This window comes from Desmodus rotundus, chromosome 13, assembly GCF_022682495.2.
Source record: "Desmodus rotundus isolate HL8 chromosome 13, HLdesRot8A.1, whole genome shotgun sequence".
In the NCBI taxonomy this organism is placed as follows: Eukaryota; Metazoa; Chordata; class Mammalia; order Chiroptera; family Phyllostomidae; genus Desmodus; species Desmodus rotundus.
The window spans coordinates 20,721,075-20,735,708 of NC_071399.1; the positions used below are offsets into that span (position 1 = coordinate 20,721,075).

Below are 14,634 nucleotides of genomic sequence, written 5' to 3' on the forward strand. Positions count from 1 at the left end.
AAAGCTTTTCAGGTGTTTCCAATGCACACTAAAATGTGAGAGCCATTGCTCTTTAAAAAAGCTTTAATTTTTTAGAAAAATGTCTGTTTCTGCATGTGAATCAGAAAGCTGTGTGATATTCTGGGTCTGTGAGAAGAAGAGAGATGATGGAGAGAAAATGCCCTGAGATAATGAAATTTCTAGCAGTCCATTTGTTAAAATCCATTTGTTCTATATTTAGACTTAGTTTTCTGAAAACAGGGATATGCTACTACCTGTCTTATTGAAGATTTCTATGATCTTTTTTTCAGTTTGTTTTATGTGCTTTGGAATCCATTTGCTGGTTGGATATGGAAATAAGAAGACCCTCACATTTCAGTATTAGGTTAACACTATAGGCGAACCTGATGCTGACAGAAGCAACAAATCAGCTGTGGCCATCATCCCCATCACTATGAATTTTGCCAGTACCACTGCTCTTGTTGCCTTTGCAAATGCCATGGCCAAGGCCAATACTGCTCTCAGTGTCACAGTGATATTTTATTGAAATTTATCTTGCAGCTTTTACTGTTTCTGGGTCATAAGTGTTAGTTAAAAAGAACTGGATTATCTCAGTGACGACCTCATGTTTTCCGCTTCATCCTTTCAATGATGGCTTAGTACATAACAATTGATTGCCCCATCCCTCCATTTTCTCTTCTTGGTTTGGGCCACATTTTGACAGGAGGCTTATTCTGCGGTCCTATAAATAGATACCTGGGGGATTTGTCTCCAGCCCTTCATTCACATCCACAGATGCCTTTATGTTTACATGAAAGTTGGCATTCTGGCTTTGTTAATGGCGTGCAGTGACAGCAGCTGCAGTGGACACTTCCCGCTGTTCCGTGCATGGAAGGCATCATGGAAATAATGGAAAAAATAAAAATAAATAACCAACATGAGACATCAAGTTCTTTTCATTAAGTTCATTCTTAGGTGGGTTGGCTTGGGTTGCTGTATTACTTCTGTTGTGAATTCAAATATATTTTCAACCATTAAGATTTTCCTGAACAGCATTCCTCTTACATTTCTATTCTCCCATTCTTCAAATACAAATAATTTCTCATCACTTATGGTTGTAAACATATTTTTTAAATATTTATTACGTACATACTTATTTTGTCTCACATATATTACACTGGGGACCTATCCTTGAAGTTGAGCCTGGCTCATTTTGGGGAATCCTGTGTTTAGTATAGTGTCTGGTACATATTTCTTCCTTTCCAATCTGTGTATTTTTTATTTGTGTTTCTTTCTTTTTTCACTACCAAAGACCTCCAGAATAATGTTGAATAGAAGTGATAAGGTGGGTTTTTCTTGCCTCATTCTCGATCTCAAGAGAAAATATTCATTTTTTCACCATTACTATGATGTTATCTTTAGGTTTTACTATAGATGTCCTCTGTCAGATTGAGGACGTTCCCTTTCATTCCAAGTTTACTGAGAAATATTACTGTGAATGGGTGTGGAATTTTGTCAGATACTTTTCCTAGAGGTCATCATACAGTTGTTCTTGTATGACTGTCAATACAGTAAATCATATTGATTTTGAAAAGTTAACCCAACTTTGCATTCCTGGAATGTGCTTCGATTTGTCATGATGCATATTTTGCTGGATTTGATTTGCTAAAAGTATGTCAGGTATTTTTGTAAACATGCTCACGAAGGATATTGATTTGTAATTTTTCTTATTTCAATATCTTTGTCTTTGGAGTCAGGCTAATACTAGCCTTAAAAAATCATCTGGAGAGGGTTCATCTTCTTTTAAGTTCTGGGATAATTTTTTTGTGTGATTTGTGTTATTTCTTTCTTAAATGTTGAATAAAATTCACCACTAAAGTTATCTGGGTCTGCCATTTTGTTTGTGGAATTTTTAGTTTATGATTTCGATCTTTAAACTAAATATAGAACTATTCACCTATTTTTTTCTTTTGTGAGCTTTGGTAGTTTATGTCTTTTACAGATATTTTGCACAGCATCAATGGTATCCACTTTTTCTTAAAGTTAGTCATAACAGCCCCTGATAATATTTCTTAATATTTAAAAAATCTGTATTATTGATCCCTCATATTTCTCATTTTGATTATTTGTGTTGTTTCTATTTTCTTCATTAGTCTGGATAGTGTTTCGAATTTGCTAACTTTTTAAAGAACCAGCATATAGTTTAATTGATACTCACTGCCTTTGTGTTTCCTATTTTATTGACTTCTGCTGTTATTTTTATTATTTCCTTTCTCTCCTGTAGTCTCATTTGCTATAACTCTTTAGTGGTTCCTCTAGTGTTTACAGTATCTTTCACTTATCACAGTCTACTTTCAAATAAAATTAGACACTTTATGTATAGCCAAGAACCTTAAAAGAGTAAGCTTCCATATGCTGTGACTATGTTTTATATGTTTTAATATACATATACTATAAAACCCATAATATATGGTTGCTATTTTTGTTTAAACTGGCAGTTGTTTTCAAAGAGATTAAAATTCTTGAGAAACTTATTTTTTTAACATTTACCCATATTTGTGGTACTCTATTTCTTTGAGTTGATCAAAATTTATATCTGGTATTATTTTGCTTTTGGCTGAATATATCTCTATATCATTTCTTGTAGTGTAGGTCTGCTGGAGATATATTGTCTCAGGTTTTATTTTCCTGAAAAGTCTTTACTTCACCTTTATTTTTGAAAAATATTTTTTCTGAGTATAGGATTCTCTGTAGACTGCTTTTTCTTTCAGCGACTAAGGATGCTGCTGCACTGTCCTCTAGCTTGCCTAGTTTTTCATGAGAAATCTGTTAACATTCTTCTCTTTCTTTCTTTATATTTCATAGCTTTTTTCTCTGAAAGCTATTAAGATTTTCTATTTATTATTGGTTTTTAACAATTTGATTATGATACATATTGGTATGGTCTTATTTCATTATTGTTTCAATTTATTGAGATTTTTGGTTCTGTGGATTCTAAGTGTTCATCAAATGTGAAAAAAAAGGGTCACTTTTTAATCAGTTATTTTTTCCTTCTCTTTTCTCCTTTTGAAACTGAAATATATGTTTCTTAGGTAACTTGATACTGTTCCACATGTCTGCCTTTGTTCTTCTATTCTTTTCGTTATTTCAGTCATTTTTCTGTGTTTCATTTTCAATGATTTCTATTGCTGTATTAAAGTTCACTAATCTTTCTTCTGTAGTGTACAACCAGCTATTAATTTCATCTAATGTGTGTTTTTTTTTATTGTAGATATTTTATTTGTAATCTGTAGAAGTTTCATTTGGGTTCCTTTCATATGTTCTATTTCTTTCCACGTTATATTCTTGTTTTCTTCTGCCTTGCTGGTCTTATGGTGCATATTTATGATAGCTGTTTACATGTCCTTTATCTACTAATTCCATTATCTGTGCCTTTGAATTGTATGTTTTAATTGATTAATTTTCTATTGGTTTTTGGGTCCTATTTTTATGATTCTTGGTATACTTGTTGCTTTTTTTGCTGAATTTTAGATATTGTCAACTTTATGTTTTGGGGAGCTAGAGTTTTTAAAATTTCTTTAAAAAGTATATGTTGTTCTGGTACTCAGTTTGGACACTGAGGGGTAGGTATATCCTTAGATCATTTTAAATATTGTTTTTAAGCTTTGTTAAAGGGGGTCCAGAGCATTCTATATTTTTAGGCTATTTTATACCCACTACTAAGGTGAACCCTTCCAAGACTTGATCTGATGAGTACTGTGTGGATTTTTCCAGTTCTGGCTTCATGGGAACAAAAATTATTCACAGTCCTCTTTGAGAATTTTTTGGCTTATTTTTTCTGTGGTTCTTTTTCCAGCCCTGGGTAGTTTCTTGTTATACATGTATAGATCAGTAATCAGTCAAAGACACAAAGGGACTTCTCTGTAAAAATCGGGATTTCCTTCTTGATTATGCAGTCACTTCTCTTGGCACTCCACCTCATACATTCCAGTGCTGCTGACCACCCTTTATTCTAATATCTGTTTCCTCTACAGAGATTCACGAGGACTTCTAGGCTGTCACTGAGCATGTGTTCGGTGAATCATAGAACATAGCTTTTTTTTTTTACTTATTTCAGAGGTCAAGTTCTGTGCTGCTTCTTTTCTAATGCCTCAAAACTAAAAATATAGTTCATGTACTTCTTCCGTTTTCTAGTTGTTTAAAACTAAAAGATAACTATGGTCCTGTTACCCCACTGTAGGCTGAAGAGAAATTCTTGAATAAAGGGTAGATCAAAAATAAGTTGTGATAGATTGAGAAAACAACATGTCACCAATAACTGGTTCTTCACCATAGAGCAACATTGTTCAATAGAACTTCTGAGTTGATGGAAATGTTCTGCACCTGTACTATGCTCTACAACAGTGATTTATAACATTTGTTAAAAACTCATGGTACATATAAACTAATTACTAAAATTCAGCAGTACACTAAGAAATACATTTTCTTGTTGACCTGACAAAAAAGATGAATTTGAATTCATTCACACCAGACAGTTATTGTTGTGTTGGCTGGTATCACTCTTGTATTGGATAATCTAAGGGAAAAGAATCAGTACCCCTGGCTAAATGGTCAGGCATTGCATGTTTTAAAAGTTATTGAGGCCAGTGTGTCTGTCATGGCACACCGGTAAAAAACTGCTGCTCTACAGTAACCATGAGAAGACATGGCTATTTCAAGACATATTGAGCACTTGAAATTTGGCTAGTGTATCAGAGGAACCAAAATCTTAATTATATTTAATTTTAATAAATTTAAATAATAACATGTGTCTAGTGGCTTCTCTATTGGACAATTCAGATCTACAGCCTTTAGGAAAATGTTTCAAGACAAGAACAGAAAGAATTTCAGTAATAGCAAACAAGGCTAGATTGAGGACAAGGGATATATGTTTTTATTTTTAGCTGGAGAAAAGTTGGCTGATTTGTGATTAAAGCCTGTGTTTAAGGAGACAAGACAATTACAGAAGACATTATGACACAACATGGTGAGGGTAAATCAACTGATGTTTCTGAAAATATTTTGGAAATAATAATGAGAAACCTACGCGCTAGTCATTGCTGCTAATATTATTTCTCTACTGATCTAAGGTTAAAGAATGCAATTAAATAACAGATTCACAAATGTGTTGGAACGTCTGTATCAATGTCAGCCTCCTCTTGGCACTGATAGAGATTTCTAATCCCAAAGAGACAGAACAGCGTATGTCTTTGCTGTTCCCAAAATTACAACAAGTTATATAAGGAAGTAAAAGTTCAACGACAGCATCTCTTCCCAGATGTTAAGAGCACTGGCACTTTTTCAGCATGGGGCATATAAGACAAGGGTTCTCACTGCATAGTCATCTGCTGTCCAGAGTGATCATCCATGACGCTAATTCCTGGAAGCCCTATTACTGAAGCTCATATATTGAGAGACCAGCCTGTCAGAAACCTTTCCTGTGTGCAATCCTCATTATAATCAATGGCCCCCAGATTTGAGAATATATGGGAATCTCCTTGGTGAGTCGTATGTGTCTGCAGTAACTTCAGGCTAAATCAGAGTTAAGGGATCCATTCCTTCCTTTGGATTTTTAATTATATGAGTGTCGTTATGGAAGTTTTATTTCCAGGTTATCATTCCAATAGGTCCTCTTCATGACTGACCTATTTTCATGGGCCAGACCATTAAAGAGAATAGGAGATAAATAGCACGTTTTTCCATCTGTATCTACAATGCAGCATATATAATTCACTAAAAGATACATAAACACACAAGCCACTATTAGTCATTGTCAGGATACCTAACAGTTTTTCTTGCTAGTACCTAGTCTACCATAAGTTTTCATCAGAAGTATGGTGCAGTTGTGTTTTTCCATGGAAAATGCTTGTTATAATAAGTCAGACAGGAGACATATGTTGCTGGATTGTAAGAGAACATTGGAGACTCTAGAGTGGTCCCAAGCAGGTCAATGGAGGTTGGGTAAGAACACTGCAATAAATTTATTCACAGCAGGAATAATAAAAATGACAGAACCTCTTACACAAGAAAGCTATCAGGCCCGTGGAACTGACTGGTGGGTACTGGAGGACCGTGGTTGGGAGGTGGAGAATGGAGTCTTTCAAGTCCTGTGGGAGGCATAGTTGTGCAGTGCTAAGAGCAAGAGCTCAGAGGGTCAATTTCTGGCTTTAATTCCTGGCTGTGGGTACTGGTTCTATGACCTTCAGCTGGCAAGAAAAACAGAAGCAATATTTCCTACCTCTAACAGTTTTATAAAAAGCAAATGAGTTAAAGTTTGTGTCAACACAAGCCCATAAATGTAGATTAGTGTTCAGATAGGACTGGTAGGATAGCTGCTGCAGGACGTTTTGTGGGAGGATGGAGGCTCACGAGGGCCGGGGAGGTAACTCATTCTAAGGCAAGGGAAAAGCCGAGATGACAAATTTCGTTTAAGGACATGACAGAAGTATTGGAGTGAAGGTGTGATTTCAGGGCGATACACTGACTAATAGAATCCATGTGGACCTATTTCTGAATCTTAAGAGATGGACTACAAGGAATAACAACAACAGAAGCCTCGTTTCACCAGATGCATGCTGAGAGTAAAAGACTTGCTTTGTAGTAGCTATGTGTTGTGCTTGTACCGATGCACAGCGATTTCCTCCTTCCAAAGTTCCGCCAGAACGTGATGTGATGAAGAAAAACGCAGCGGCTTGATTTGTGAGGCACATCCGTGTGAGGAAACACAAAACACAGGCCACATGGCAGTGGCTGCACATTCTGCATCTTATCGGCCGCGTTAGTGGTGTTAAAAGACGGTGTTCAATACCTGTAGGAAATTCTTTTTTCAAAAAGTGGAAAATGGCGGGCAGGTGGGCATTACTTAGAAGCTGTGAGGATGTGCATAGTAGAAGTGAGACTCTTTATAGGGTGCCCAGAATTGAGTTCAGAAAAGGAATTTGGGGGACACCTGGGTTTACCAGGTGGGTAAAGGCACTTATTGTTCCCATTTTAGTTCCAGGTTGGTGAAGCCTAGAGGATGTGAGGCCAGAGAAGGACATGGCCGTCTGGGCCAGCTACACAGTCAGGACTCAGTAACAGTTAGTTCCTTGCTCTTTTTCCTTCTTCCCAGGGATAGACACTTACACATGGGTAGTAAAGACAGAGGGCAAATACTTCCCTCTAATTCCTGTTCTGCTACTTAAGTAACCCCAAGATCTCCCTTCAGGGAATTTTAGGTTACTCTTGTCTAAGAAGTTGCCAAATTGAAACAAATCAAGCCAAGTCGCTAAGGAAGGGTGGTAAGAACAATAGAGTGGGGAGTCTTGTGTCTTCATGCCGCTTCTACTTGGGTCTTTATTCCTTTGCCTGGTTGCAAGACCTTGAACAAGTTATTTAATCTTCCAGGGTTCAGATTGCTTGTTTTTAAAAGAGGGCTAAATGATCTCCACAGCCCTGTCTCTCCTTGACATTCTGTGAGGTCTTCTACGTTCTAAATTCTCTGATTCTGTGAGCAATTTCTCCAAAAAGTGCCAGAGGGAATTACAAGGGAGGGTATAGTGGCTCCAGAAGGCCTCTCAGGCTGCAGGAGAAGTAAGTGGGGTGTGGGAGTGCTTAGTGGGGTGTGGGAGTGCTTTGTGACTAATGTGCAGTGTTCTTTGGGGGTATTAGTAAGGGAGAAGATAAGACACAAAGGTGATATGGGCCCAGCCCAGAACCTGTCCCTAAGTTGATGTCTTTCAGATTTGTCTGAGTTGGGACTGGGGCTCATCTCAAGAAATCTGCCTGTGACCACAGGACAAAGCAAGTAGTGACCGGGTGTATCTTACTTTTGTTATACTAGATGGTTAGCATTTCTACAGAATAACAATAACCGTAATAATTCGCAGTTGTTGAGGGCATGCCTGCCCTGGTCATAATTTAATATGCTTTACATTCCTTTTCTCATTTAGTTCTCATTACAGTTTAGGAAGTCAGATTCAGTGCATCACACATTGTACAAATGACAAAACTGTAGCTCAGAGATGTTTACCGTCAAAATTCCCACAACGGGTAAGCAGTGCAGCCAGATTTGCATCCAAATCTGTTTTGACCCCCCAATGCTGGGTTTTTGCATTGACTCCTGTAAGGCTGGGACCATAGAGCTAACATGCTGGCAAGCCACACAGTGCAGAACATGTCAAAGTATTTGGGCAGTTTAAATGGCAAATGAATTAATCAAAAATAATTAAACATCTCAAGCATATTAAATACAAAAAAACTAGCATGTGGTTGGATCTTCACATGAATTCTTCCTGATGAAGCACTTTCTGCTGTGACAGAAATAAAATAAAGCATGTACCGACGGCAATTAATTCTACATTTATATGGGTTTTTTTTTTAGAGCTGTATTTTAATTTTTTAAAGCACCATTTAATATCCGTGCTGTAACTGACGATTATGTTGAGAAGGGGGCAGGAAGACGAGGATTTTGGTGGCATCACAAACAGTGTTCAGTGCAACAGCTGCCAGGCTTACATGGACCACACGCCAAGAGTCCTTGAGCCTGTCAGAGAGAGGATAGTCTATAACCAGTGCCTCTCACTCCATGGCCAAAGCTGATTGTGGCTGAAGGTCACCTTCACTTGCCAGCTCCTTTGTGGCCTCAGTAAATGATAGTGGACTTGTCCAATTTTCTCCTGGGCAACCACCCAGGGCTAATTCTTACGGCAAACAGGAGCACCAGCCCTAGGGTAGATATTCATCATTGTGTCCCCTCAAGGTCTAGGCCATGGCTGGTTGTTGTTATTGTTATTATTATTATTATTACTATTATTATTATCATCATCATGCATACACTAAAGGGCATCTAGCTGAATACCAATTTGGAAAAAAAACAAGCACATTAGCTTCATTTGTTGCTGGTCAGGATGGTCAGGAACAAGTGTGAAGTTCATTACTTCTATTCCGCTCATGTCCCAACCACACTTCAAAGTTCATCGCGGGGCCCAGCCCACCAGAAAGCTGTTGGGACCAGTAATCCCATGATGCCCCATGAATTCCAATTTCCTCCGCAGTCTATGGCTCATTATCATTCATTATCAAATTGTTTTGTACTCTCATTTGGATGCTCAAGTAGGAAACAGGTAGGGCATTAAAATCTCCGTAAGTTCATTGGCTCATAAATCTTGGCTTAGCCTAGCCCTCAGATGTCCTAATTTGAACAACTGTGGTTTCCTCCAAGGAGTCCTTCCCTGAGGTCCTCCTTAATATATCAACTCCAGAAGTTACCTATAGCAGCCACACACCACCTGCACCCTTATTCCTAGCATATATAAAGTACTTATATAAAAGGTGGGTGTACATTCTCTCAAGCTATCTTCTTAATTACCTTACCCAGCTTACACCTTAGAATTCTTATGTAATTAAAAAAACAGGTAGAACATTAATTAATTAATTAATTAGCTCATTAACAGTATTTAAATCTATAATTTCCCTGGACACTTTTCTATCATATCTCTGTTTAGTCTTTTAATTATTATCACTTTGGTTTCTCCTGTGTTTCAACTCAGATAATAATCCATGGACCCATATGTGTAGTGAAGTACTGTGTTTTACCTGTACCCTAAAACCTCTCCTGTTAAGTCTCTCCCCCACAGCTGACTCTTCAGTCTGAGGCAACATGTACTTATAAGAGGGACTAGGGCATAGCCAAAGAGTCTAAGGGCAAGAGACAAAATATTCCATCTCAGCCAAGGAAGAGTTAATGATGCTTAATGAATACTTGTGGAATCAACTGAATAAATTAATTACTCTACAGTGCCTCTGTGAGCAGTTCCCTCCATTCCTATCCATTTGGTTCATCGGGCTCTGAGAAAATCTCAGGCCACTGAGAACTCTAACTTTACATGCTTACTGAAGGAGATAAAGGCTCCTGATTCAACCACCTGGTCCTGAACTCAACCGCCACCTGTCCACCAATTATTTTAGTGATGCAAACAGAAGTTCCTAGTTGCTTCTATAGTACTGGGTCCAGCACAAATAAAGCCCCTTTTCTTATTACAAAACCATAAGCATGTAATTCTACAACAGAACAATATCACACTCAAGCACACCATATGACTTTGTAGGTGAAATGTTCAAATTAAAATTGTGAATTATCACACCCATATTACTACCCTAGCAACCACACTCAAGCAGGTGGTATTTCTGCTGGACCCTGTATGTATGTTTTTCTTCCTATGCACCTGGCTGTAAGAAATACCACTTTGTTTAATTTTTCTAAATCAAATTAGTTCTGAGTTTGTGCCCACACTAGTCATGGCTGGGAGAAATTCAAATTCAGTAATAGTTTGGGAGACAGGTGGCTTATGTTGGTGTCCATAAACCGAAGAAAAATTCTGCAGTCTGCGGTCTAGTACAGTGGTGGCTGGTATGCACATGGTTCAAGTCCACGCCATCCACATGCAACATGCAGTCCCAGCTTGCGAGTAGGGGTCTTGACATAGTTCAGGTCTTTAGCTCCTGGCATCTAACCTCAGTAAACATACCTGGCAGGTCCAGGTGCTAAGAGGGAACTGGCCAAAACAGTTTTCTTTCCAGTCTTTATAAATGTTTTCCTTATCCAAGACCTTTAAATCTCCAAGTATTTCTCCCTATTCACACTTTGGGAGGAGGGTATTTACATGTAGTGTGACCATACAGCGTATCAGCCAAATCAGGACACTTCTAAGCGTAAAAGGGAGCATTAGTAATAACCATGCCAGGAAGCCAGGCATAACCGGGGTATAAAATTACCCTATGTGTAGGACTTCCTACGGGATTCTTTAGAAATGCAATGTTGATTTCTTTTCTTAGAGGTGCCTACGGGGAAAGAAGATGCTGCCATTGGTTAGCCTTTCTCATAAACTCAAACCCACCCTATTACTTTCGTGTACCTTAGATCAAAAACCAATTCTCTTTCGGGGAAGGTTACTCTCCCTAGCAGCGCAGGTGTGAACAGGGAGGGAGAATGTCAACCCGTATTGATCCCCAAGGTCCACCAAAACTGCCTCAGGGAATATTGAGATGAAGTGTCACAGAAGAGATCACCAAGGCACAAATAGCTATAAACCTAAAATATCAGTTTCTCATGCCCAGTGGCTGCCATTTTCCTTTGCTTTATGCTATGAATAGAGAAATGGAGGTTGTTTCATTGTGCAGTGAAACTGTTGCTTAAACATAAGTCTAGATACAGCTCAGCTAAGATGCTCTCAGACTGAGAGCTTTCCCGGGCAGGACATGCAGAAAGCCTCTATTTCCACAAGCCATTAACGGAGAGTTGCAAGCACTCACACTTTCCCTTTAACAGCAAAGAGCCTCCATCTCAGGAGCTTAAATCCGTCTCCAAGGTGAACCTAGGAAGGTGGCAGAAGTGTAACTATTATTATAGCAATTTGTTTCCTAGAAGCAGCAGCCCCCCTGTGGAGAAATGTGGGCAGTTAACTTGTTTTTTTTTTCCTCCTGGATTATTTTTTTCTCCAGGGTCCCCATGGTGCCACCTCAGAGAGGACAGAGTGGCCTTTTCCTGTCCTCTTGCCACACTAAGTACAGCCCAACATCTATTGCTTGCTGTAGAAGCCCACTCTCTCCCCAATGGACAATTAGACGTTTGAGAGCAGAGAATGTCAATCCTCAATCAAACGACACAGCTAAACCCAGTTATCCCACAAAGAGAACAGAAGTCCGTCAGCACTCTCCCCTTTTCTTTCGTCGGTTTACAGAAGGACAATTTCTGATTTGTTCTGGTGGCACTTTTGAAGTGAAAAGTTACTTCTGCTGCTTTCACAAATCTAGATTTTTTTTGTAATCTTTTAGGGCTCTAAAAATATGGCCATACTTCTTTTGTTTACAGCCTGAAAAAATCAGATAGTCTCCCATATTGCCTGAGAGATGAAAGATATATTTTGTATTTGCTTTTCATATCTAGGCCTCCTAAAAAATCGTATTTTCTCAGATTCTTATTTGGCGTTCGTTTTTTGTTTTTCTTTTCTTCTCATCTGTAATAGGTAAAAAGGGAAGGCACATTAAGAGAAAAATTTTACTCCCTTGTAATGAAATATATTCAAAAGGAATTTTTTATATTTCAAGAAAAGAATGTTAAATATGAATTGAGGTTAGGGGAAGGGGCTAGACTTTATATCCCTAGCCTATAACAAGGAGTATGAAAAATATTGATTTACTCTTGAGAGATGCTTAATTAAAGTTGTTTAAGTACTTTGGAATCTTTTGATGAAAAGGAATATATAAAAGTGTACTGTGCTTTTAATTCAGTGTGAACTTTTCAAAAACCAGAAGGCAGCCTTTCCATACCCCATCCCATTTCAAAACAATATGCAGCAAAGCTATCTTTTCAATATCCATGTATGTTTGGTTGTGATAAATATAGTCTCTGACCTTTAACAGATGTAAAAGCGAACGCACAGGGAAATTGGACTTGCTGTGATGGCTATCGCCTATTTTATAGAGCCTCTCAGCATATTGATTGGCTGGAAGACACTTCTGAGAGCTGGTATATGACTCTTACTAAATCCGCTCCATTGGGAGAGGAGTGTGTGGGCTTCTGAGATCCTACACGAGATAAGTCACACAAAACAAAGACTGAAATAGTCAATAAACCTGAGTGTGACAAGAGGCTGGCAGGAAGCTCTGCACAACTTTTGTCAAGGGCTTGCCAATTTCTCCCTCTTGGTTCCCTGCACAGTATAAAGCACACATATTCCCCTAATGAGAGGTTCTGAAGGGCTATTCTTGGCTGAGGCCTCCAGGAGCACGTTGGTCTTCTGTCAACAAAGTCAGTAAGAAATTCAGCTGGCAAGGCCTTGACTTCTCTCCATCAGCCTGTCAGGGACTTGACTGATCTGCTTTCCCCCCTTATAGCCTCCCAGAGGTCTTTCTCTGGACTATGTCTGCTTAATAAAGTTGCTGTTGACGCTCTGTCTTAACCCTTACCCATGGGAGACCCAGACACATTTCCATACTTATTAAAAGCTTCCTTTCCTGCTTCCAGGTCCTGACTCTGAATTCTTGATTGAGTCGTAGTAGAAAGCTGCACTTGGAGTTTTAGCAAGGGTATCCCACTTCTTATGGGACACCATTCATTGTCAGAGGTTTAAGTTTTATGCTATCAGGGGAAAATGGAGTAAGGTGGTTGGCAGGGAAAAAGAGGTTTTTCTGGAGTGCTACGTGGCAGTGACTTGGCCTGGGAGGGACTATGGTGACTATAGTCCACACTGGGCTGAGCACAGAATAAGGAAAGTGAATTCCATCATACCTGGAGTCTTTTTCTTCCTTGACCTCTTTCCTATGGGGAAACTTCGACTGTAGACTCAACCACTCTACTTGTTTTTGAGGCAATCTCAGGCTCAGATTTGCAGTCTGATGGGATTTGCTCAGTTCATGGCCTGTTAAAGTGGCTTTGGCCACCTTCATGAATTAGTTGGGCATTGCAACTCTCATCTGCTGGCTTTATCACTCTCACCTCAATTTGGGCCTCTAAACTCATTTCAGAATTTAAACTGGGCGTTTTAGTAATTGAATCTTGGCTTTCCCCACTGAGAGGGATTTGGCTATCCCCTAGCCTTGGTGCCCCTGGTTCCCTCTCATGAGTATCTCATCCCAGTTTTGTACTCATGGAACCCAAAACTGACCTCAGACCCTGGCCTAACCTCCCAAATGGGCCATGTATGGCAGTTCACTGTGGAAAGAGACTAATGTGAGCAGTGAGACTTGGAATTAATATTATTGTGACAGATCCTGGACACTTAAATACTCATTCCGTAAGTTTTCTCTTAATTTCTGCCGTGATGATTTAGATGATACAGCTAAATGCTAACACTAGTCTTATCAATTTACTGTACATATTAAGAGTGCTTACTATTGTCTAGGTACCGCTTCAAGCATTTTACACATATTGACCAGTCGTATGGTCACGACAGCCCTATGAGGCAGGTATTATTACTATCACCATTATACAGATGAGAAAAGAGACCAGGAGAGGGTGATTTGTTCAGGATTTGATAGCTAATTAATTATGCAGCTGAGACTCAAAGTCAGGCAGAATCATTCTAGAGTCCATACGTTTGACCATTACACCATCCCTGTCCACTTGATGGGGGGAAAATTATATCCCACTGTTGTTTAACTTTTCATTTCCCTGATTGCTAACAATGTGAAGCTCTCTTCAAGTGTTTATTAATCCTTTATGAGTTCCATTTTGTGAACTGCCTATTTTGGGTTATTTAGTTAGTTAGGTAGGTATGTATGTATGTTTATGTGTGTTTGTTTTGGTTTGTGTTTGATTGTTGTTTTACTTTTTCCCCCTTCCCTCCCTCCTTCCCTTCATTCCATTTGTTGCCATTGTTGGGTCCATGGTGTCTGGCCTTGTCTTTGAGGTCTACTGGGGCAGACCTAGACTCTGGTTCCATTGGAGCCTAGGGCCACAGGAACTAGTCTGGAACCTAGAACCTGGTTCCGTGTGTCCTGGCCTGGGGCCTGTGGCTGTGGGGGCCAGCCAGGAGTCTGGATCTATGAGTGCTGACCTGGTGTTGAGGCAGACCTGGAGCCTGGGGTTGCGAGAATGGGTCTGAAGCCTGGGTATATGGGTGCTGAAATGAAGCC

At 39.1% G+C, this 14,634-nt stretch overlaps 1 long non-coding RNA gene across 1 annotated transcript in view; it reads right to left on the bottom strand.

Moving 5' to 3' along the window:
- Nucleotides 1-324: 324 nt before the first annotated feature.
- LOC123479976 (uncharacterized) overlaps nt 325-14,634 on the bottom strand; it is a 77,876-nt gene continuing 63,566 nt past the window's right edge. The window contains exon 4 of the long non-coding RNA XR_008425919.2: nt 325-856. This is a non-coding gene — a long non-coding RNA (uncharacterized lncRNA). The remainder of the gene's footprint in view (nt 857-14,634) is intronic.